Here is a 22,311-nt window from a genome sequence, read left to right as displayed (position 1 = left end):
TGCGCTTTGGGTATAGCAACTTTTGTGCCTTTGTATAATAATTTGATTTGTTATTTTTGTAGCCCAAAATAACAAAACAGAAACCACAAAAAGTAACAATAATAACCAACAGCGGCAATGCGAACAAAGTTCGTACAAAACTAGAAAAGCAACAGCCCGAAAAATATTTGGCAGCCTCAGCAGTTAAAGCCACAGTGCCAACAACAATAACAACAACAACTACAACAGAAATATTCCACAACAGTTCAAGCTGTGGAAATGCCAGGAGCCATGGCAGTTATGCCGGAGTTGACAAAAATCAGTTGGCAAATGTGACTCGTACTTGCGCCATAAAATATGCAAAGCAAAAAGCACAGCCACACACACCCACACACCCACACACACACACATGCGCTTGGTGTTGCTGTGCGGCTATGTGCGAGTGTTCATTTACATAATTATAAGATAAATAAAAATTTTTACAACAATAACAAGAGGCAGGCTGTCGGGCTGGCAGGCTGGCAGGAGCAGGCAGCACGTTGCTGATGATGATGACGAGCACGATGAGAAGAATTTCAAGTCAGCATGCAAATGTTGTCGCACTTTGTTGTTGCTGTTGCTGTTGCTTTTGCTGCTTTTGTTTTATTTGATTTCAGCTGCTGCTGCTGTTGTTGTTGTTGTTGTTGCTGTTGTTGCTGTAGATGTGGCTGTCAGGCAACGACCCGCAATTTATGCAAAAAATTCTAGCCTTGAAGCTGAAAAAACCCTGCTAGCGAAAAAAGAAAAAAAGGGGGAAAAGCGGACACAGCTTGCATTTGACTGACAAATGTGGAACAGTGTGGTACTAGATCTAAAATTAATAAATAAAGAAAATTATCACATAATTATAACTACGCAAATGTTGCCTAAATACTTGCAAGAATTTAAGAAAATTATTTAAATAGAAGGCAAATTTTAAAAAGACAGAGAAAACATTTTAACTTTTAAAAGCAGCGACGAATTATTTAAATTGCAGAAGTAATAAAGAGCATTTGCAGAGATCGAAGCTTACAATTTAAGTCTAAAAGCATTAAGCTAACCAGAAAGCAAATCATAGATGAATCGAAAACAACTGTTAAATAAATAGAGTATGGCGCTGAAGATGCAATTCCAAAAGTGATTGTCCGCAACTTAGAAATAATTCATAATAGATCGCAATAGTGAAAACCTACAAAATAATTTTGCCTTTTTAAATCTTGCATTCAATATCTCCGCCGTACCCTTCTATAATGCTGTGTAGATGGCTGTATTTTATAGACTTCATTATGTCAATTATTGTGTGGTTCGCGAATAGTAAATATATTCGTAGAAGATATATAGTATGGAAAGGATCCTTTAAGTTTTTAATGTTGTGCTATAACTATAAATATTTTTAAATTTCCGAGGAATATATTAAAGAAATTTAACAATTTCCATTGTGTTAGGCCAATGCGCTTGGAAGATTAATCCAATGTAGGCTGCTGAACCCAATGAAACCCTTTTCCAAACCGTACAAATCATCTTCCAAGTACTTATAGTGCTTCTGGACTGCTAGGCTTAGGTAAAAAACATAGAATAAAAGCGAGGCAAATCAGAAGCTACAGCAAAACATATTGCATTCTACGGTGTTTTTCCTTTGTTTGTATTCCACTTAAAGCATGCTGTTATCCAATATCCAGTTTGAAATGCTTAATGCTTGTCAAAATAAGCAACAATTTAATAAATTGAGCGTTACTTGCTATAGAACTTATCCATTTGACTGCCACAGACTAACAATTCAACTCAGCAATAACAGTTTTAAAGGCTCCTCTGCTTAATCTAGCGGCTAAATAAAAATTAAATGTTTACCACAAATGTTTTCATTAATGCGAGTTGAAGTTTTTCTTTCCGATCGCTGTTCAACATATGCCGCATTACAATAATACGAATATGACAAACCTAATTTGCATAGACAAACAGTCGCGTCAAGCCCAAATAGAAATATTGGGTTTCACAAACAACGACATGTGAGGTCATGCCATGGACAGTCGGCTGCACACTCTTCCCTCTCAAAAAAAAAAACAATAAAGTCAGTTCAGAGTGTGTGACAGGCGGATGTTGTTCTATGGCACATACACTATACTCGTATGTGTAGTATATTTTAGAAAAGTTCCAAACGGGAAGCACGAAGAAGACATTCTCTAAAATTTATATCAAAATGGCTTTATAGTGTTACCGGACAGAGTGCTGAGAGCAGGACAGATAGAAACAGGCAGCGAATGGACAAACATTTGACATTTGAGTGGCCGGCATTGGTTTTCCATTGCTTTCCCCTTTTTCTTATTTCCACCCACTAGTTGGCAGCTTAAGTGCCGGCAAACATTCGTTCGTTGTATTGCCTTACAACTCATGACACGTATACGAGTAGTTACATATACGAGTATAGCCTCGTTGCTCAGTCCTTTTTCCTTTTAATTGAAAGCAGAAATGCAAAATTAATTTATGCTTCACTCTCCACCCACCAACAACCACCACCACCACCACCACCACCACCATCCCCTTGCCACTTCGGCGAGGCGGCAGTGCGCCGAGCATTTTGCGGAAAATTGTCAACCGTAAATGTTGCATAATTGAGTTGATTAAAATTTGAAGCGGCCGTGGCTCAAAATAAATGCCTTTCTCTTGTTTCAATTACTTGTGAAAATTTCATGCAAACCTATAAATATTTAATGAAGTCATTGCTTGCAACATTTTCATATTTGATAACCGAGAATGCGAATCTTGTCTCCGAATAGGCACAGCGTTGGGGCTGATTCGACTTAATAATTGGATATAGGGGGGGAGGAGGGTCATTGCATGTGCGCGTCAATTGTCTGATTTAATTATGCAAATTATAATTGATACTGTTATTAGGTAGAATGCAACGCAGAAAAAATTTAGCTCCTCTCTGAACACTCACTCTACTACTTTTATGTTCGAAAAGATCGATACAACTGTACTTGGTTTGTTTAACAAATATTTATTTATTTATCTAGACTTTGATTTAAATTAACTTTCGAACAACGTTTATATTTATTTTTTCAACCTGAACAGCTACACTTATTCACTGATGATGTCATCAACATAAAGAGCATAAACTTTTTAACAAATATATAAATAAAGACTACTTAATTTGATGATTTCTTATGCTATTACAGTATAGCATAATCAGATTCAATAATGGTAAATACGACTAAATTCCTAAAAAGTAATTTGCAGATATATGTTTTTAACTTTAAATTCTTAGGCTTTTAACCTAATCGGATTCAATAATGGTAAATAGATTATTCAAAGTCTCTGAATATACCTCCATACGAATAAATACTGAAAAGTAGTTTGCACATATTTGTTTTTAACTGCCTGCTAAGATAATCGACTCAATCATCTCTGAAGTTGATACACTTTTCTTTATACACAGTATTAATAATTAAGCATTATAGTCCTATTAAAATATTCATATTCATCAAAATTGTCCCAATTTAAATTATTTTACCAACGGGAAGCCATTTTTGAAAAGGCAAAATCGGTCGAATACTTTAATATCGAATTTGCGTGCAAGAGCTCAAGACTGCTTTCCAAGAAACGACTACAATGGTTTCATATCTTAATTCTATGTTTGAACGGATTTCCATGGAAGGCTCGTGCACTGTAATCATGTCCTGTTCAAGGATTTCCGAACATTTTCTGTAGAAAATCAAATTGTTTCTTATACAAAATTGCTTGTGTGGGAAGCAATAAGTAGGCCTCTAGGAACCTTTAGGTTAGGCTAAGCGTATTTATTCAATCAACCGATACGATGTTATGCAAAACAAGTCGAACATAGAGCCTTGTTGTATGATATCCTTGCAAAACTAGTTAAGTTGTAGTTAAGAGTACATTATATAAGAGCCGTCTCCAAATGTAAGCAAAGGGGTCGTAGAACGGTATTTTAATTAAACTGCAAATACCTGACGGCAATTAACCCTGTGTGCCACAATCCGCTGTTGTGGCAAGCAATGAGGTGTGCAGCGCCGTTCATATTCGCATACTGGGATACAAACAACTCAAGCTGATATTGAAATTATTTCGCTTGTTTGGCATCTGAATGTCGACAATTAAATGCCACGCCTCCAGTGTCTGTCACGCCCATCCCACAACTGGGTGCTGCTGGTACAATCAACTTTTGAAATATAATTAAAAACAGCAACTCCCAAAAGCAGTTGGAAAATCTCTGCATTTAATTGAAGCTTGAGCCGCACGGCCGGCAATCAGGCGGCCCAAGTCAGACAGACAGACAGACAGTCAGACAGACGACAGGGCAGACATTTTGGGCATCCAACGGAAAGAGTTTGTCTCTCATAAATAAAATATGCGAGTCGCTGCCAACTTTAATGCCCTTGATAGTAGCGGCGATGGCGCCGGGGACGCCGCTTGTTGATTGGACAGTCGGATGGACAGATGGCCTCTCGCCTAGCTGTCTCTGCCTGTCAATCAGCATAAGCCGCGCTGCTGTTCATCAGCTGCTGATTACAACGCACCGAGCTGCGTCCATTTAGGCCTCACACAATGCGGACGAGAGTCGTCTGACATATTAATGAAGGGGCCAACTGCATAAATAAATGTGAATGCGAACAACACAGGAACCACAACAACAACAACAGCAAGAGCATCTTAAATCAATTGTATACGCCATGCAATTAAAACTTTCGACGCTGATCGCCGCCGTAATCATGTATACATATACGGAATGAGTCAGTGGAAGTTAATGTCTTACGTCAGTCACTTGAGGGCCACTAAATAGACAAAAAGGGCTGACTAAAAAATATATTTTTATACTACGAGTACTTAATTAGAATTCGACATGGAAAGGGTGAATGTTGGGGCCACATTTGATAACGCTCTGATAATGGTTATAGCCGGACTTTTGTCCAAATATTTACACGGCCCATGAGAATAATAAATGAATGGATTCTCAAAGTGGTGGATACAGACGATTAGAGATGAAAAACAACGCGACACAACTTTTCAATACTAAGAGGAAAAATAAGGCTATCGACACAAGGTATTCACTCTTTTAAAGAAAAAGACGATTTACAAAATTATGATACCGCCAACCGGGAGGTACGGCATATCAGGCACCTCCGAAGATCGCCCCATCAAACATCAGACTAAATGAGTTAAGCTACACCTAATCTTTCTAGTTATGTGATACGTTCATATTTCCCTATATGTACAATATTTACAAATTTAAACGTCTTGAAGTGTGCCGGTCTATTGTAAAACTTAACTCTGTGTTATGCCCAAATTTCTAACATAAAAAATACAAATACATTGAAAGCAAATGTTCATAAAGAAATACTAAACAATTATAAATAATCTAGGGGAGAATCGTACGTTAATATATCGCAAAGAAGGGCCTTTATTAACACTTTAGAAATATAATATATTTGAAAATGAAGTTGAAAAAAAAAACTGTTAGTGAAATATAAACCGAAAAGATAGTGAAATATGCATGACCTTGATGCAGAACCGGACAGCTCTTTATGGCTGTTTCTCAAATTTTACATTTCTTTAAAGTTTACCATTGGATATAAATTTCCTTTCACATTTTACAGCAATGCTGGTGGATGCAGTCAGCACCAATTTGTTATTTTTTATTTGTCGCAGCTAAGTTTCACAAATACAAATAAAGTTTGTGCCACAAAACTCTTCCACTCTTTATGCTCATGCGGATTGTGTCTCGTGCTTGCTGCGTTTGCATAATTAATGTTTTAATGTCAATCATACGCACTGTGTGCCATGAAATATATGCACAGTTCTTGTGGCTTCAGTTCTCCCAAAAGCTAAGCAAAGTTTTACGCGCACATAAGCACACACACACACACACACATACACAAACAGCAAATAGGAGAAGAATGCATACAGTTTTAACCTTCTTTTGTGTTTCACTCACAAAAGTTGAGAAGCTCTAAAAGTTTGTCATGTAATTAAATTTGTAATAATTTTGGCGCATATTTCAAGCAAAGTGTGGGATAATTGAGATTGTAGACCGGCATTAGTTGGCGCATTAGTTGTGTAAAGCAGCTGCATAGAGTGGCTTTTAATTAGCGCTCAAGTTTCTGACAAGCTTAACTTCATTTCATTTTGATGGCAATAACAGGAAGAAAAGTAAGAGGAAGTAAGGTGTGTAAACAATTGTTGGCCGAAATATCAAAATAAAAAGTGACATCGATTTTAATTTGCTGCCACATTTTTGAAGTGCGAATTCATATAAAAGTGGGGTTTCGGCTTAAATCAATCAATGGCCTTTAGAACCTATGCCAAGAAATCCGCTTAGTCTGGCACAAAAAAGCAACCCCACACATGAAACCGTAGCAAGAAATTATTTTTTGAAGCTTCGACTTTTCCAAACTTTTGCAAAACCTGCAATCTTTCTTATTGATTAAGTGAAAAATAAAAAATAGTCAGAGTCCAAGTGAAATCTGATTAAAGTTTCAAAGCATAAATCGTGAAATTTATAAATGTTTGTGTATGGAAACACAAAACAATTTGTCGTAAATAGTTCAAAAATGTCTTGTAAACTTTTTATATTACTTTTTATATTGGATATCTGCCATGATTTTGCCGAGGTGGTAGGCGTATCTGCATGCCATAAGCGGAAGGTTGATGAACAAGCCAAAGGCATGCCTAAGTAAATGTGTACCAGTAATTCATTTATAAACCTATCACTATATTGCAAATTTATACATTTTAAAGCTAATAACTATATACTGCATAGAATTTAATACAAGAAAAACGTTTTCTTTGCAAAGTAAGCAACACAAACCTTTTGAGGAATTTCTTTCTATGATTTTCCAAAATAAGAGCATCACTTTTCAAAGCCCTTCTAAAGCACTCAAAAGCTAAAAAAGAACGTGCCTCTGCATTTTAAAACAGACTCAATAAGGCATTAACAAAGTCCACATTCGTCAGCCTTTAGTTTTTCTGATCTCAAATACTAAGAGTATATATTACCATATCCACCTGTTTACACCTCAAAAGCACATCTAAGCAGCTCTGCATGCGTGCATTCGTTCATCCATCATGGTATCTAAACTAGCTGACTTGACAGTCGGACATAAAGAGAGACGGACAAAGAGAGATACTTGCTGGCAGTATCCTGCATTGCTTGCGAGTTCTTCTCACAAATGCCTCCACAATTGATTACACGCAGAACGCCCCGGCATAAAGTAAACAAACACCCGCCAAACTGAGCAACTGTGCTAATGTGCAAAAAGTGCGGTTCTAAAAAAAGAGTGAACAGAAGACGCAGCATGAAATGAAAAATTACAACAAATACTAACAACAATACCAGCAACAACAATGACTATGGCAATTCGTAATGGCGTCGGCGTTGCCAAACAACTCGCACTACACACGCTTGCTCACACACACACACATACACACACTAACACCCACACACAATGGTAACTATTTGTAAGCATAACAAAGGCAGACCTCAGAAATCCCTTTGAAAGTGCTCCCGGTGGCAAGAATGTGACAAACGATGTGTGAAGTCGTTGCCTGAAGCTGAGCAAAAATTGTGCGTGAAATGACGGGAGTGGGCCGTGGGGAAGGGGGAGGGAGCAGTAAAGAGCGCTTCAAATCTTAGCACACACACCCACACACACATACACTCAGCTACTTGGTCATTTTTCATGCCACGCAACAATAAAGTAGACAACGAAGACGATGGCGCTGGCGATGACGGTGAGAGTAACGTCACGCTGACTACAAATCGTGACAAATTCTTGATGCGGGTTAAGTTACATTTGGTTGCCGCCTCCATTGCCATTTGGTATGGCAACTTTTTGGCGCAGCTTTAAACACACGCACATTTTTTGGGGATTGAGCAAAAGGACAACTTTTGGCTTCTCTGCGCACATATTTGTCCGTCTGCACAAAATTAAGCATACGCCACGTGTTCTGCTGCAAAAAAGAAAGCCCATTAGCATGCCAGCCATAAAAATAAAATAAAAGTAATAATGTGAAAATAAAAAGGATATCGCCCACATCGCTGAGCCCGAATGGCTATGCAACAATAAAAGGCAAAGCAAACGCCAATTCTAAGAAATGAAAAAAATGAATTTTAAATATTTTGCGCATAAATTTCAATTTTGTCGTCGTCTATTTGGGCGACTGGGCTGCATTTGTTTTTTCTGCCTTCGCTTTTATATCAATTTAATATAAAAATGTTCGCAGTTCAATAAAATCATGCAGGACGCGTCCTATTTGCAACATAAATTAAATGAGTGACAGCACGAAAGTACAGTGGCGAGCAATTCATTTAAATGCAACGACTGAAAAGAAAAAATTGCTTGAATTTTAATTTTTGAAAAGAAAGAAAAAATATAAAAATATAATTTTAAATTATTATATGGCTTGATCTCAAATATAAATTAAAGCTTCAAGCCTTCATAGCAGATTGTGCAAATTGTAAACAGAATTTATTCAAGCAAATGTAAAACATCTTATTCTCCTCATTCTGAACAGAACCAGAAGCGGTTGGGCGTTTTATTTCACTCCTAACAAAATTTCACATTAAATGTTTTCTCAGAGGAGATACCAATGAAAGGGTACTGCCGCCCGTTTTTGCCTCACTGTGCCATCGCATTACACACAAAACAAAACGCCAAACGCTTGCCCCAGCCCAATGCCATATTCAATGACAGCATTTTTAATGCAATTTATGGTCGTTAAGGCGACAAAATATAATAAAAATGAATAATATGCCAACTGCGCTGCGTCGCTGCGGCCGTGTACGCGCAGCAGCAAAAACCTCGGGCATATAGCGACGCATGATAGACTGCCGGGACACGCAGCCATATTCGTACTCGTACATGGCCTGCCAGGCATACGCACGATGCGGCCAACAAATTTATGGCCAATGACAGGACCATGCAGACAGGACCTGTAAATAAATTGATGCGCCAAAATGGGAAAAATAATAATTGAGCACACGCCCACACACATATAAAGCGAACTGAAAACAAATTTCAAAAAGGGTAGCATACTTTAGCGCGTTATTAATAGAATTTACCGCAATAATTGGGCAGGAACACAATACAAGCTTATCAGCTGGCAAACAACATCAAGCCCGAAACAAATTTTTGAAAAAATTGCAACGTTTTTTTGTTCTGCCTAATAAAGTGGAGTGCATGTGAACATAATTAGTTTCGGCCACTCATTGAATTCCAATTCCAATTTTCATAACGTGAAGTGCATTTCAAAAAGTATTCACGTGGACATGTGCGCTCGTTTGCGATATTTAATTACAATATTTTGTAGCAGCTGATTTGATAATTTGATAATTGAAAAGGACCGCTTGACAGCGGGATGTTGACAGGAACTACTTTTACTATTTTCAATGGAATTAAAGCTAATAGATTACCCTACAGTTTATAGAATTATGAAATATCTAGACAAAATGTGAATTATATTAAAAGCTGCTTCCCTTTTGTATTTAAACTCCCTTTTACTTTGTTGCTTATCTAGTGCATGAAAAGTTAATGGAATTAATATTTAAGTACGGCAACTAATGAGGAAAAATAGAGGAAATATGATATAAAACCAACAATAATGTGATTAGCTATTTAATTTAAAGCATTTAATACACTATATGATTCAGCAGTTAAATTAAAATAGATGCACGCCAACTGATAAACTGCTCTATTTACTAATTGATATTCAGGCACTTGTCAAAAAGTTTGAACAGATCAATTCTTTATTGATGAGATGTCCTCATTTTTATTCGAGCGCAAATAATACTCTTGTGTCTATAGATTCTCCTTATCCCCAAACAAAGCGAGTTTATTTCATTCTTTCGATTATCCCCCTCCATCACCACGCTACAGAATTTCGTCAATATTGTTCACATTTAGAAAGCATCAGCTAAACTTATTTATAGACATAATATTGTTTAAAATTTTATTCAAGTCTGTCTTTTCTTGCTCGGATATAGCCTTCTATCTTGACCTTTTCAAACATAAACCACGTGAGCAATTGATCACTGAGAGAACCATGAATGCGAAAAAGTGCAGCCAAAAAGGGACATGCTCAGAGACATGCCACCTATTAAGTCTGTTGTAGATGTACTTATTTTTCCATGCTACAACTTTTCGTCTTCTTCAGGAAGGAAACATTTTTGAGCATAAACTAAATTAAACTTGTTGCAAATGCTACTCATTTAGAATTTCTTTCATGCTTTGAAGCACTTTAAAGCAATTAGTAGTTCAACAAAGTTGTTTCAAAATAATGTGAAAATTGTCAGCATCAAGTTTGCTGAGTTGCCTTACGGTTTTCATTGAATCTGCTTTGAGCTTAGACCGTTTTTTGATGCTGCTGCATGCACTTTAAGATAAATCTTATTAAAATGTCAAAGTTTTAAAGCTGCAGACCAAAACAAATGGCTGACCACAAACTCAATCAATAATGTATGCACTTTGAAAACGTATAATCCTTAAACCAAACATTATGAATATTTGATGAAGCGTAGCAGAGAGAAAAAGTGAATAACTACATATATAAATATAGATGTGTGTAAATGCGTATGTGTTTGTGTATTTGTATGCATACAAACGTTAGATGCTGTCAGAGCCACAGCAACGATAAACAATTCAATTTATCAACAGAAAAAAAAAGAAAGAAATGTGGAACGGGGTCAGGAGGTAAGAAAAAGGTGGCTATGGATGGGAACAAACGCATATCTTAATGGGAGGTAAGAAAAACTGAATATCATGTTTACTTACCGCTTGCCTTACACGCACACACACACACACACACACATGCATGCAAGCATATGCAAAGCACATACAGACATACATACATGTACCCCGCATGCATATCAATGCGAGCTCGCATTATGACTGAAGCGCTCATAAAAAATTTAAAAGGGCTTAAGTAGCTTAAAAGTGGGTGGCACTCGGCAGCAGCAACAACAACAACAACAACAACAATAGCAACAAGAACAACAGCGCAGTGAAAATGAAAAGCGCAGAGCGACTTGCTGGCCAGTGGGTGGAAGGTGGAGGAAAGGTCACCTTGTTTTATGGGCTTTTTACAGCTGCTCTTTGGTTATCTTTGGTCAACTTTATACATTTTTTTTGTTTCGGTCGTGAAAATGATTTTGAAACAACTCTGCGGTCATTTCACTAAACGTTGTCAGGTCGGTTGGACGGGGGTTTGGGGTGTGTGGTGGCAACAAATTTATAGGTCAGCTTAGCGGCATGTTAGGAGCAAGCCAGAGCCTATCAAAGCATCAGTGCTTGTTGCCCCAAGCTTGTGGTTTTGGTTGAGGAGGGGGTTTGCTTTCTGTTGTTGTGTTCAGATTGAACTGCTTTTTTGGCCTCACGCGCGCGGGTTATCGCCCCCAAAAAGTTGACAATTTATTTATTGCTTTTGTCTCGCACGTCCCTACCAACAGCGGCAGGATTTTGGGCCGCTCTCGAGTGCTGGGGCCGCTCATTCATACGCAAAATGCGTGCGACACTTTAAAATAGAGCGCTAATTGGATTTCATGGGTATCTCTGCTCGTACACGCTATAAACAGCTTACGCTTGGCTTCCCATTACCAGCTCGCATGTGACCACGTGTCGAGGCACTTTATTTTGGCTTTCGAATGCCATTGGCAATACACAAAATACTAAAAAAGCCTCTGGGGGAAAAAAGGTTCATGTACTGATAACATGAACTCGCACATATGTGAGTTATGTTATACCTGCTTAAAAGTTACTAATAAGCAGCTTAAATATTATTGTTAGCTTGGACATTGCATGCACTTTGAAAGCCTGTATAATTGAGCGAAAGAATTGTGGAATTTGCCGGCATTTGCTATTTATTGTCTATCTCTCTAGTTTTAGAGTAATAATATATTTTAACCTTAAACTTGTGGCTTAATGCTAAGAATCGATCACAATAATTCAGCTGATTCCGATCTTTGCCTACTTGTTGGAGGGAAAACTTCAATAACTTCTTAAGAACTCCTTTATTAAAACGTGCAGATCACTCCACAAATATAAGAGCATATGAACAACAAAAAAATGATCATTAACAATTAGCCATGCTCCAACTTAGTTTCAATTCTAAAATCAAGCTCACCTCGAGCAATAAAAGGCCTTTTCTAAAAAATTGAGTGGCTGGCAAAATGGAGAGCAGCCATTAAAACGGCAGCGCTTAGAGCAAAAAGAAAAGCCATGTTAATTTGCCGCAATGTTGCACAATGGAAGGTGGCAGCAATGCCAAAACGTCTGACTGCCTCTCCCAGCACAACCTGTTAAAGATAAAACGCACTTTACAGCTACACCAAGACAAGAGCAGCAGTTCAAAGAGCATGTGCCGTATTTTTTATTGTTGCTGAACTTTAACATGGCTACAGTATAAATTAAAATGGCAGCCACAGGCCACAACGGAATGGATTCCGTGCTCCGGCAAGATAGAGCGAGGTGGGAGCGAGGTGGGAGCGAGATGGCGAATGACAGTCAAGTTTATGAGCCGCGCACTTTACGCATCTCCAGCTCCATCTCTTTGAGTTGCTGGCGCGTTTGTTGTGCACTTTGGCTGCCTGGGAGACTCTGTTTAATATGAAATGATTTCGATGTATACGAGCACGCACTTGTATGCAAAAGTCTATAAACCTACATGTATATGTAAAAGTATGTGCACGCAGACAAGCAGCAATTTATGCAGACACACACACACACACAGATACGCGCAGGATGTTGAAACAGATTCGACTCTTAATAATTTCCGCACTCCACTTGATCGAAATCATAAAATTTTATGAGTATGCTACGTAAGTGCGACCTGTGCGTGTAACTAGGTCTATATGTATCTATGCATGCGTGTGTGTGTGTGCTTGTGTGTGTAAATGGAAATGGCAGTCAGTCAGTCAGTCAGGAATTGAGTCCCGAAAAAGGGACGCACAACTGCCAAAAAGGACAACCAAGATGCTGAACCTTTTCATTTGGCTTGCTTTCTTTAAAGCTGCAGGGCATCAAGTTTCTGCAGGTACGTCAAATGGACTGACATAAAAGAACCTAAGGGGTGGAGGCAAGGTGTAAAAAGGATCACCCGCCTTATCGGCTCTTGCCAATACAGCAGCTAGCTTCCTTCATTGTTATACTTTCTGGTTGGGGGGAGGTGGACTCAGTCAATGACAAGCACATTGCTGCCGCCAAATGATTGAATTGTTGGCGCCTTAGACATTTCTGGAACGAGTACGACTCCACCTTGCAATTCCAAAGAACTTGGCTTACGCTTGCTGCTGCCCTTTTCTACCCAGTGCCCAAAGGATAAAATGGGTGTGTGAGGAATGTAACAGGCAGAAGGAGGCATCTGCGAATCCAAAAAGTACATATATCCTTAATCAGCATGGCGAGACAAATCGATTTAGGCATGTCCGTCCGCCGGAAACGGCTGAAGCTACATTAACCTTTCTTGTTAGGTAGACTCCGCTAATTACTGGGCAGCACGCGCTGGTTTTATTTTTATTATTTTCAGCAGCGGGTTCGGTCCTCTTTCATTTACTTCTGCCATACGCATACAATACAGTTTTGGATGCTTTTGTGGATAAAGTGTATTTGACTGTCGGGCTTGCTCGTCTCCAACAATATTTCTTGTTTTATTTGATTTGATTTGGTTTGACCATAAAAGTATGCGAAAATTTCTCTTTGCTGTTTGCGACATCATCCATTCATTGCTCTTTCAGCCTTTTCCATTTTCCTTTCTTTTTGTATGATGTACTGCAGTAGATACTGCCTAGGGTGTATTCTTAAAATAGTTCTTAAAAAGGAGAGTTCGGAAAGCATAAAATATGTTGATGTACCGAGTACTAATTTTATTTTGAATGTCTTGTTTCTTCTTTACTTTTTTAAAACAAGTTTCTGCTGCTTTCTGATAATTTATGTGAACATATTGAAAGTTCTCATTAAGACCATTTTATTAGTTAGGAATTTATTATTATATTTTATTTATTATTTTAAATTTGTGATTTCTTTCTGGTAACTTTTTGCAAAGCTAATGAACTCGCCACAATAAAATTTATTGAAAAAACTGGGCACGGAAAAGTATGGAATTAATTTTGTTTAGATAAAAACTTTTTTGTATCTAAGATTTAAATAAATATTTTCACTACCGCTGATCTATATGTGCTCTTAGGCTGTGTAAATTAGATATTAGTTAACAAAAATAGATTAAATTGTTGGCTAGCGCAATAATAAAAACTTCGCTACTTGTTCGTAAAATAAAAATAATATTTATATTTTAAAAAATGACAATTTCACAACAATTTGAAACTATAAAGTCACACGACTCTAAAATTAACTATTTTAATATTTGAAACATTACTTCAAAATGCTATTCGAATTCATTTTTTAATTTTTTCGAAAATTGAGTCAAACCCTTTGATTCCTTTTAAGGAAGTAAAACTGTACAGCGATTCATAAAATATGGAAAGCGCATTTTGTTATTGTTTGAGCTACACATTTTTTGACTGCCAGCTGTCCTGAAAATGTTACTGCCATTACCCCATTACTCCTGTGGAGTGCCCGCCTTTGACTCGATTCGCGTTCGTTCTAAATAATGCACTTGGGAAATTAATTTTCAAACACTCAACTGCTCAGATGTTCAGCTGGCGGCGTTCTCAGCTGCCACTTCTGCTCCTGCTACTGCTCCTGCTTCTGCTTCTGCCTTGCATGTATTGTAGCTCATAAAGTTATTTTTGCGTTATAATTTTGGCTTTGATTACTTAGCAAGTGGGGCGAATGGAGCAAGTGGGGCCACGTGCTGTGCTCGACCGAACGAGACCGAAAAAAAAACGAAGAGCAACATAAGAATAAAATAATAAACAAACTCTTTGAGCATAAAATGGTTTATTAAAGGAGCGCAGCCAGAACCACCAAATAAATCAGCAGTGTAATTGTTTTTCGTGGAAAATTGGAAATGTAAGCTGAATTACGCATACGCCATGTTAACCCAGACCGCTTTGTTTTGGGGCAATGCCAACAATTAGCAAAGCCTTGCCTTTGAGGTTTACTCTTGTGTTCCAACCTCCCCGACCCCATTATCCGCTTACTAATTATGTTGTTTGTGCATTAAATCGACCCAACGACCATTTCCATTTCGGTGGCACATGAGAGCAGTGCGATATCTCAAGACGTTCGTTCGACTACAAGTTTTTGCCATTTCCCATCATGCTATGAACTGAAGCTACAAAACTGCCAGCCAAGCCACCTTGCAAGCTGCTCTGTTAACATGCAACACACACAGACGCACACACACACACCCGTAGATGAAGCAGCAAATGAAATGAAGCGCTTGGCATAGCAAACCAAACAAGCAGCCAATGAGGTAACTAGTCGGGGATTTGTGCCAGAAAGGCGCGTGAGCAATAAGCCAAACAAGCAAACACAGAACAAGCAACACAACAACAACAAAAAAAAAAAAACAAAAGACACCAGCACAGCACATGGTGTTATATTTGTGTTGGCAAGCGAGCATTTTGTTGTTGCTTAAGCCAGTTGGCAGCAAAGCCCAAGCTTCTGAATATGTATGTAAGGTCGTATGTGTCTGTAGCCTGGAGACTGTCGACATCTCTCATTATGTTCATCTCAGTTGCGTGTGTTTTGCAAAACAAAAAAGTGACAAGGCTAAGGAAGATGTGTGGCATACACGAACGCGCTTAACCAGGCAAAGCCAGAGCTGTTGGAATGTAAAAAGGCAGGTGAGATAATTGAATAAGCAGAAAAAGCGCTGAGGGCAAGCCCATTGGTGGTGGGACAAAACTGCTGTCTTGATATTTATACTTTGCTATATATTTAGAAATGGGGCCAAGCCGCTTTCTACTCTAGCATGTTAATGCGATTTGTGCGATCTTAAAATAACTGATCTGCCAACTCTTCTTTGGCTCTGTTATTCACATAAATCATGCAACTTTAAAGTTATTTTATTTATTATTTATTACTGTAGCAGGTGGTTATAAGCATAGCTTTTCAAATATTTACTGGAAGAGTTTCTGGGTTTATATTTTGTATCTAATAGTGCTAAGTGATTCAGGAGTCTGATCTTAGGCAATCGATGTCAAGAACGTTATCGGTTTCGGTGAAGAAAACCAACAAATTGCAGAACTCTTTTTTTTGCGAATGTTTCAGAGCTCTCCCTAACACATTTTCGAAGTCGGCCTTGATATAATCCTTTTGAAGAACATTTTTAAATACGCAAATACCTGAAATATTGCCACCCATTAACTGATAATCTGAGAAAGGATAATAAAGTTTTTCATTCTTGCTGATATAAGTATATACTTACGTATCTGTTTTCTCAGCATTATTTTTAAGCTCATATAGTTTTCCATCCTTGATATTAATTTTAACTAAAAACCAAGAGCTTAACCTCTTTCACTTCACCCACACGCTTATATTAGCGTTTTTTCCCCCGCTAATTAAGCTGCCGTCGTATTACACAGACTTATAATTCAAGGTCCGGAGTCGCAAGCCGATTACAATTATTTTTGCATTAGCCAATAAATTAGCCAGCCGCACACCGCAAGCTTTGGCTGGGACACGTATTTTCAAGTATCAGCCAATTTAGGCACTAATGGCTTTATCATTAACCCGCCACAGACCACAACAATAGATGTTTCGTGCCACTCTAAGGCATCATATGTATCGAAGTACTTAGATAACCCAAGCACTTGACGCATCTCATTAAGACGGCACAGGCATTGGCAGCTGCGGGTATTTATAAACGAAATGAAACTTAACAGATACATTTAATTTTATTTATTAGGCCAATGGCATCAAAACAACAACAACAACCACCACGAAACCACATCAGCCGAACATATGGCACAATCAGGTCTAATACGCACATAAATATTAATGCACTACCAAAAGCACAGGACGACGATGTTGTTGGCTCCGAGGGTGGGGGCACGACACACCTGAGCGCAAACTTATTGGCTTATTAAAGTCTAATGCGCTTTTTTATGTGATAAAGAAATACTGACACAACACCGCGGGCAACAGCCAACAACCAACAGCCGACTAGCATCGGCCATGGGTGTGGGGCCATGGAATTGTCTCACCTTTTGGGGGCAGGACTAGAAAGATAGACATGAGCTGCCTTGTTGCATATTAATGTGTGCTCGCTGTCAGCATTTAACATCAATGCGGATTATTATATGGACACTGGCCAAGTTTTTGCGGCACAACAAAGTTCATTGAATGGTCCAACTGTTTAAGCCATGGCCAATATTGGGCATTAAGTAAGCTTTGACGAGCCATTCATGAATAACAAAGCGGCCAGTTCGGATATGTAGTGGGTGTGTGGGTGTGGGTGTGTGGGTGTGGGTGTGAGGGTATTTGCTGCCTATATTATGTTCCCTGTTGACGTTGAAAAATCAAGTTAATAAAGTTTTGTCTGTCCAAACACATGCAGCGCAAAGTTTTCTACTCAATTTTCTTTCGTCCTTTCTTTCGTGCTCCTCCTCGTTAGCATGTTTAAAATATTTATGTTGTTATGATGTGCTTCAATTTATGAATTTGCCAAAGTATTTTGTTAATAGCTTAAAAATTTCCAAATTCATGCCTAAAAGAAGAAAGTTGCCAATTTTTCTGCATATTTTATGCCCAGCATTGGTCAATGGGCCTTATATCGATGTAAGTAGGCAATATTTATGGCAGCATGTCTGTCTGCTGGAATGGGATCCTTTTCTGCTCCTTTTCCCCTGAATTTATGGCGCAAAGTTTGAGCTTAATGTGCAACATTGAAGCGCAAAATGAAAATGAATGGTAAGTCGTTTTTAAAAATGTTCATCGTAGCGGCAGCTGCAACTGTCTACATTTTTTGTGAAGAGCAACTTCGCTAAGGCTCCTACAGCCCTCGCATCTACTATATTATTTGTAAAGTGTTATTTATTTTTGCCAGGGTGCAGCATAAATGTTGGCTTTGAAAATAGGGCAGAGGTCAGCTCCAAGCTGTGCGAAAACTGCGCATAATTTGATTGATGGCAGCTGACAAATAGCTTTATAAATGCAAAACCAAATAGTTGAGCTGAATCTGGTTAAAAAGCTGTCATTTGTCATTTCTATTTTCGTTTGCTTGCTGTTTTTACAGATAGACTGAGGCAGTGCTTGTAGTCAGTTTTATTAAAGCAAGTCATTTTAATACTTGTTTAAAAAATGGTGCTAGAAGTCTGACTTGCTTGAAGCTCGTATTGCACATTTTTCCCTATGCAATCAGTTTGGCTGAAAATACAATGAAGGCGTAATTCAAACGATTAAATTTCAGGCTAAAAAGCTACTTATGATAGACAAGAGTCGAAGTCAGGATTATATTCCCACAATAGTCTCACAACAACATCTCATTCTGTCAACATCTTCTTCTTTGTCCCACCCGCCACTTCAGTTTGTTTTTTGTTTCCTTACTCCGAAGTTTCTTTATTTACTTATTACAAAACCTTCACGTTTAAATTACATTTTCAATCATGCTTTAATATTAGTCTATAAATATATGCATGCATTTTCCAATCATTTTTTCAGTTAATTATATAGATGGTAGCTACGCTTTGTAAAATATGTTTAAACATCCTTTATCACATATTTTTGTATACATTTTTTTTGCCCATTTTGTTGGCTGCGCAAATTTGTGCAACAAATGATTTACAAATCATATAATTTGTTTGCAGAGCTTTCAACGAACCTGCAAATGAAATTGTAAAAAAACGAACCCATTAGCATATTAAATTTATGGCCTGTCAACAGCTGCGAGATAACAACAATAACAGTAACAATAGGAAGAAAATTGCTGGCACAAAAATGTCAAATGCAAATATATCATAAAAATTCCAAAAATTGCTTATGTGTGGTGGGTGCGAAATGAGCGCAAATATGCATATTCAGAGCGCATTAAAAGATACCAAATAAAGGAAAATGTAGCAAGCAATATAAAAAATTTAATTAAGGCTCATATGGAAAAAATATTTCTTGAACAAATGTGGAGAAAATCAAATCAAATGAAAAGCACAAACAAATAATAAAAAAGCAAATTCAATTAAATTAATGACTGCTTTGATGTTGTCGCGAGACAAGCAAACCAACGCCAACGCCAGCAACAACACACACACGCAAACACACAAAGCCAGCACGCAAAACAAAGGCAAAAGTGAAAAAGTTAAAAAATTAAAATGTGAAAAAGTAAAATTGTTTTTACGCTCTGGACCTCAGAGGGCGAGATGGACAGAGAGATAGAGCCAGAGAATCACAAACTGAGCGCCAAAACGCATTCAAATTTCATTACTAAGCCACATTAAACGCAGAAACGCATATATGCAGAAGCGCGCCCAGCGAGGCGACCATTTTGAATTGAAATAATTTAGAAGGCATTTGCATTTACGTGACACACACACACGGACACGGACACACAGACACACATACGCAGTGGGTCAGTTGTTGCAACTGTGCGCCATTGTTCTAATGCCCATTGCATGTGTGTGTATGTGTGTGTGTGTGTAGGTCTCTATTTTATTTTATTTTTTCCCCTGCTACTTCTTCAACTCGAGCAGCATTTCCGCTCCAAATGCGCGCGAGTCTCGTTGCCGAGGGAAATTATTAAAAGAGAGAAAACGGGCGCTATTATTTTTGACACTGATAAATTTGCAGTGCAGACCTTGGAGTTTTAACCTCTGAACGCGGTGTCTAGCATACAAGCAAGCAAGCAAACAAACAAACAAACACACACACGCACGCGTCACTAATGTCTCTATGCGTGTGTGTGTGTGTGTGTGAGTGTGCTGGTGTGCTAAATGGCAGATATTCCGAACAGTCGTAGTAGCTGGCAGGGAGGCTGTTGTTAGTGTGCCGGCTCCATCTCTAAAGGGGAAGTAATATAAATCTGTCTCCAGGGATATATAAGTTTGTGTTAGTTATGACAATGTGTTTCTATATATATTTATCTACATATATATACTTATATATGTGTGTGCTGGGCTTTGTGTTTGAAAATGCTCTCGTTTGTTATGTGAAAGCCAAGAGTTGAACGCAATCCACTTGCATTTTGCCGGTCTTTCCGGCAGATAATTGTTAGTTGGCAGCCATGTTGATTGAAAATAATAAATTGCTGCTAATTTCTGCATATTAATTACAAAATTTATAACTTTTTCATGTACGGTCGAAATCGTTTACACCGATACTTATTGTAAGCGACTTGTTTCAAACAGCGTAGAATAGCAAACCTAGCTACATAAGTAGTTATCATCGCAAGCAAAATTTATGCCGAAAATCAATTATATATTAAGGTTGAAACTTTTTGGATGTTATATCAAATTATAGCGTATTATTCAGCTTCAAAAAAAAAGGTAGCTTGGTCTTACAGGAAAAATGTGTCTGATTAACCGTTTGATGAGCCTTAAAAAAGTTCAGAACCCATTCTAAAAAGGTTGTTCAAAAAGGTTTCCTTCTTATTATAATTATACTATGTGGTTCTTTTCACAAAAAACAGTTCATTGAAGTGAACCTTTAAAAATTACATTAGCTGAGAAATGTTTGTCATTCCGAAAAGTTCCATTAGTTCAATTGCTTACCTTTGAAGTGTTTTAAAAATAGAATTATTTATTCTGCAGTTTGTTGAATAATATCTTAGCATTAACTTACAATGTGTAAGCCTTGTCTTTCAAAATGTAACTTTATAACAAAATTAATTGGGCTCCAAATTCGTTATTAATTGTAGTTGATTATATAGAACTTGTGCATATTCGATTTTAAAGCAATTAAAAATAACTTAAGTGACCTAATGCTAACATTTGCCTCATGCTGGGACTATTTTTATTGCTTTAATATTCTCTAGCAGCATTCAGTTTAAATAAATCTGTTTATCGTTTCTTGTTGCAGTCCTCGTCCCTTAACTGAAGACGCTTACTCCGCTGCAGCCGAAAGCCAACAGAAGTGCAAGGTACGTAAATAATTGAGAAAGCATTCTTAATGCGTGCCATAAATAAGACAATGACTGAGCTAAGAGCCGCTCAAAGTGGCCAAAGAGTCCCGGAATAAGATAGAAAAGGAGAAAAAATTAAGTGCTAAACTTTTGGCGCTACTGTCAAAAGGACAACGACAGCATAAAGCGCATTGTGAAAAATGCAAAACTTGTGCGACTGCTTGGCATTGTTAGTAGAGCGTGGCGCATGGCCCTGCCACCGATCCCAATCCCGATCCCACCCAGAGACAGAGACAGAGACAGACAACCACAAAGCAATATATAAAAGCGTATCCATGTTAAATTCTTGGCCAAATTCAAGCGGCGACGTCGACGTCGACGTCGCAGTCAACGTCAACGCCAACGCCATCGCCAACGCTGACGGCGACGCTGGCAATGCCGCGCATTGTTTGACTACAACTATGTGCAAGTTATTTCTTTATTTAAAGTCACGCGCGCTATTGTTAACTTGTTTTGACCCACACACACACACACACACACACACACACACACAGACACACACACACACGCAATCGCCTATACAAAAATGCACACACACACACACATGCGGGGCTTTTGCAAATTTTTGTACGCTGCTAAAAATAATACAAAAGTCAAAGCAGGAAACCCTTTTTGGGGACATGCTTAAGCTTAAGCTTTATGAGTCCACTAAAGGGAAGTGTATGAGGCAGAAGGAGAGGAAGCAGCGCAATATATTAAAGTATGTGAGTGAGTATGTATGCGCGCTTGTGTGTAAATGTGTGTGTGTGTGTGTGTGTGTGTGTGTGTGTGTGTGTGCGTGGTGTTAAGTCAGCTAAAAGCCTTTGCCCCCACCACTTGAATTTGGTCGCTAGCTGGCACAACTTTTTAGAACGGATGCAAGCCGAGTTACACAGCCAGGGCCAGCACAGATAAAAATGGGCCATGAAGTGTGTGGAACGGGCATGCTGACTACAAGTACTATTCGGTAGCGGGAGTTTGCTGGGATCTGGCAAAACTTTTATGCGCGCAACGCAAGTGCAGTTAACGCACTTAGAGCGGCGCTAAAAATATGACTTGTGGTCGGACGTTGTAAGTTTTTAGCTAAATAAGTGCGGCAGCCTGGTCGCGAAACTTGTGGCGGTTATGGGGATTAGGTGGCGACAGTGGCTATAACTGTGCGCTGGCAGGAAACAGAAGAAACAATTTTGAAATGGAAAATAAGTTAGCAGCGCCTCTGGAGAGTTGACTTTAAATTAAAGGCGATACGAATAAAAAGCTTACAATTAATAATATATAAAATTAGTTTTATACATCTTGTAACATTTAATATAC

At 38.2% G+C, this 22,311-nt stretch overlaps 1 protein-coding gene across 1 annotated transcript in view; it reads left to right on the top strand.

Moving 5' to 3' along the window:
- Positions 1-22,311, top strand: part of LOC115631100 — a 118,294-nt gene that overhangs the window by 3,260 nt on the left and 92,723 nt on the right. Inside the window, exon 2 of the mRNA XM_030527754.1 lies at positions 20,916-20,976. The gene's annotated coding sequence lies outside the window, so the exon portion shown is untranslated. The remainder of the gene's footprint in view (positions 1-20,915; positions 20,977-22,311) is intronic.

The sequence above is a fragment of the Scaptodrosophila lebanonensis genome, unplaced genomic scaffold (assembly GCF_003285725.1).
Source record: "Scaptodrosophila lebanonensis strain 11010-0011.00,11010-0021.00 unplaced genomic scaffold, SlebRS2 tig00001412-arrow-pilon, whole genome shotgun sequence".
Lineage (NCBI taxonomy): Eukaryota > Metazoa > Arthropoda > Insecta > Diptera > Drosophilidae > Scaptodrosophila > Scaptodrosophila lebanonensis.
Note: the sequence above shows the minus strand (reverse complement) of the source record. Positions and strands in the feature narration are given on the sequence as shown.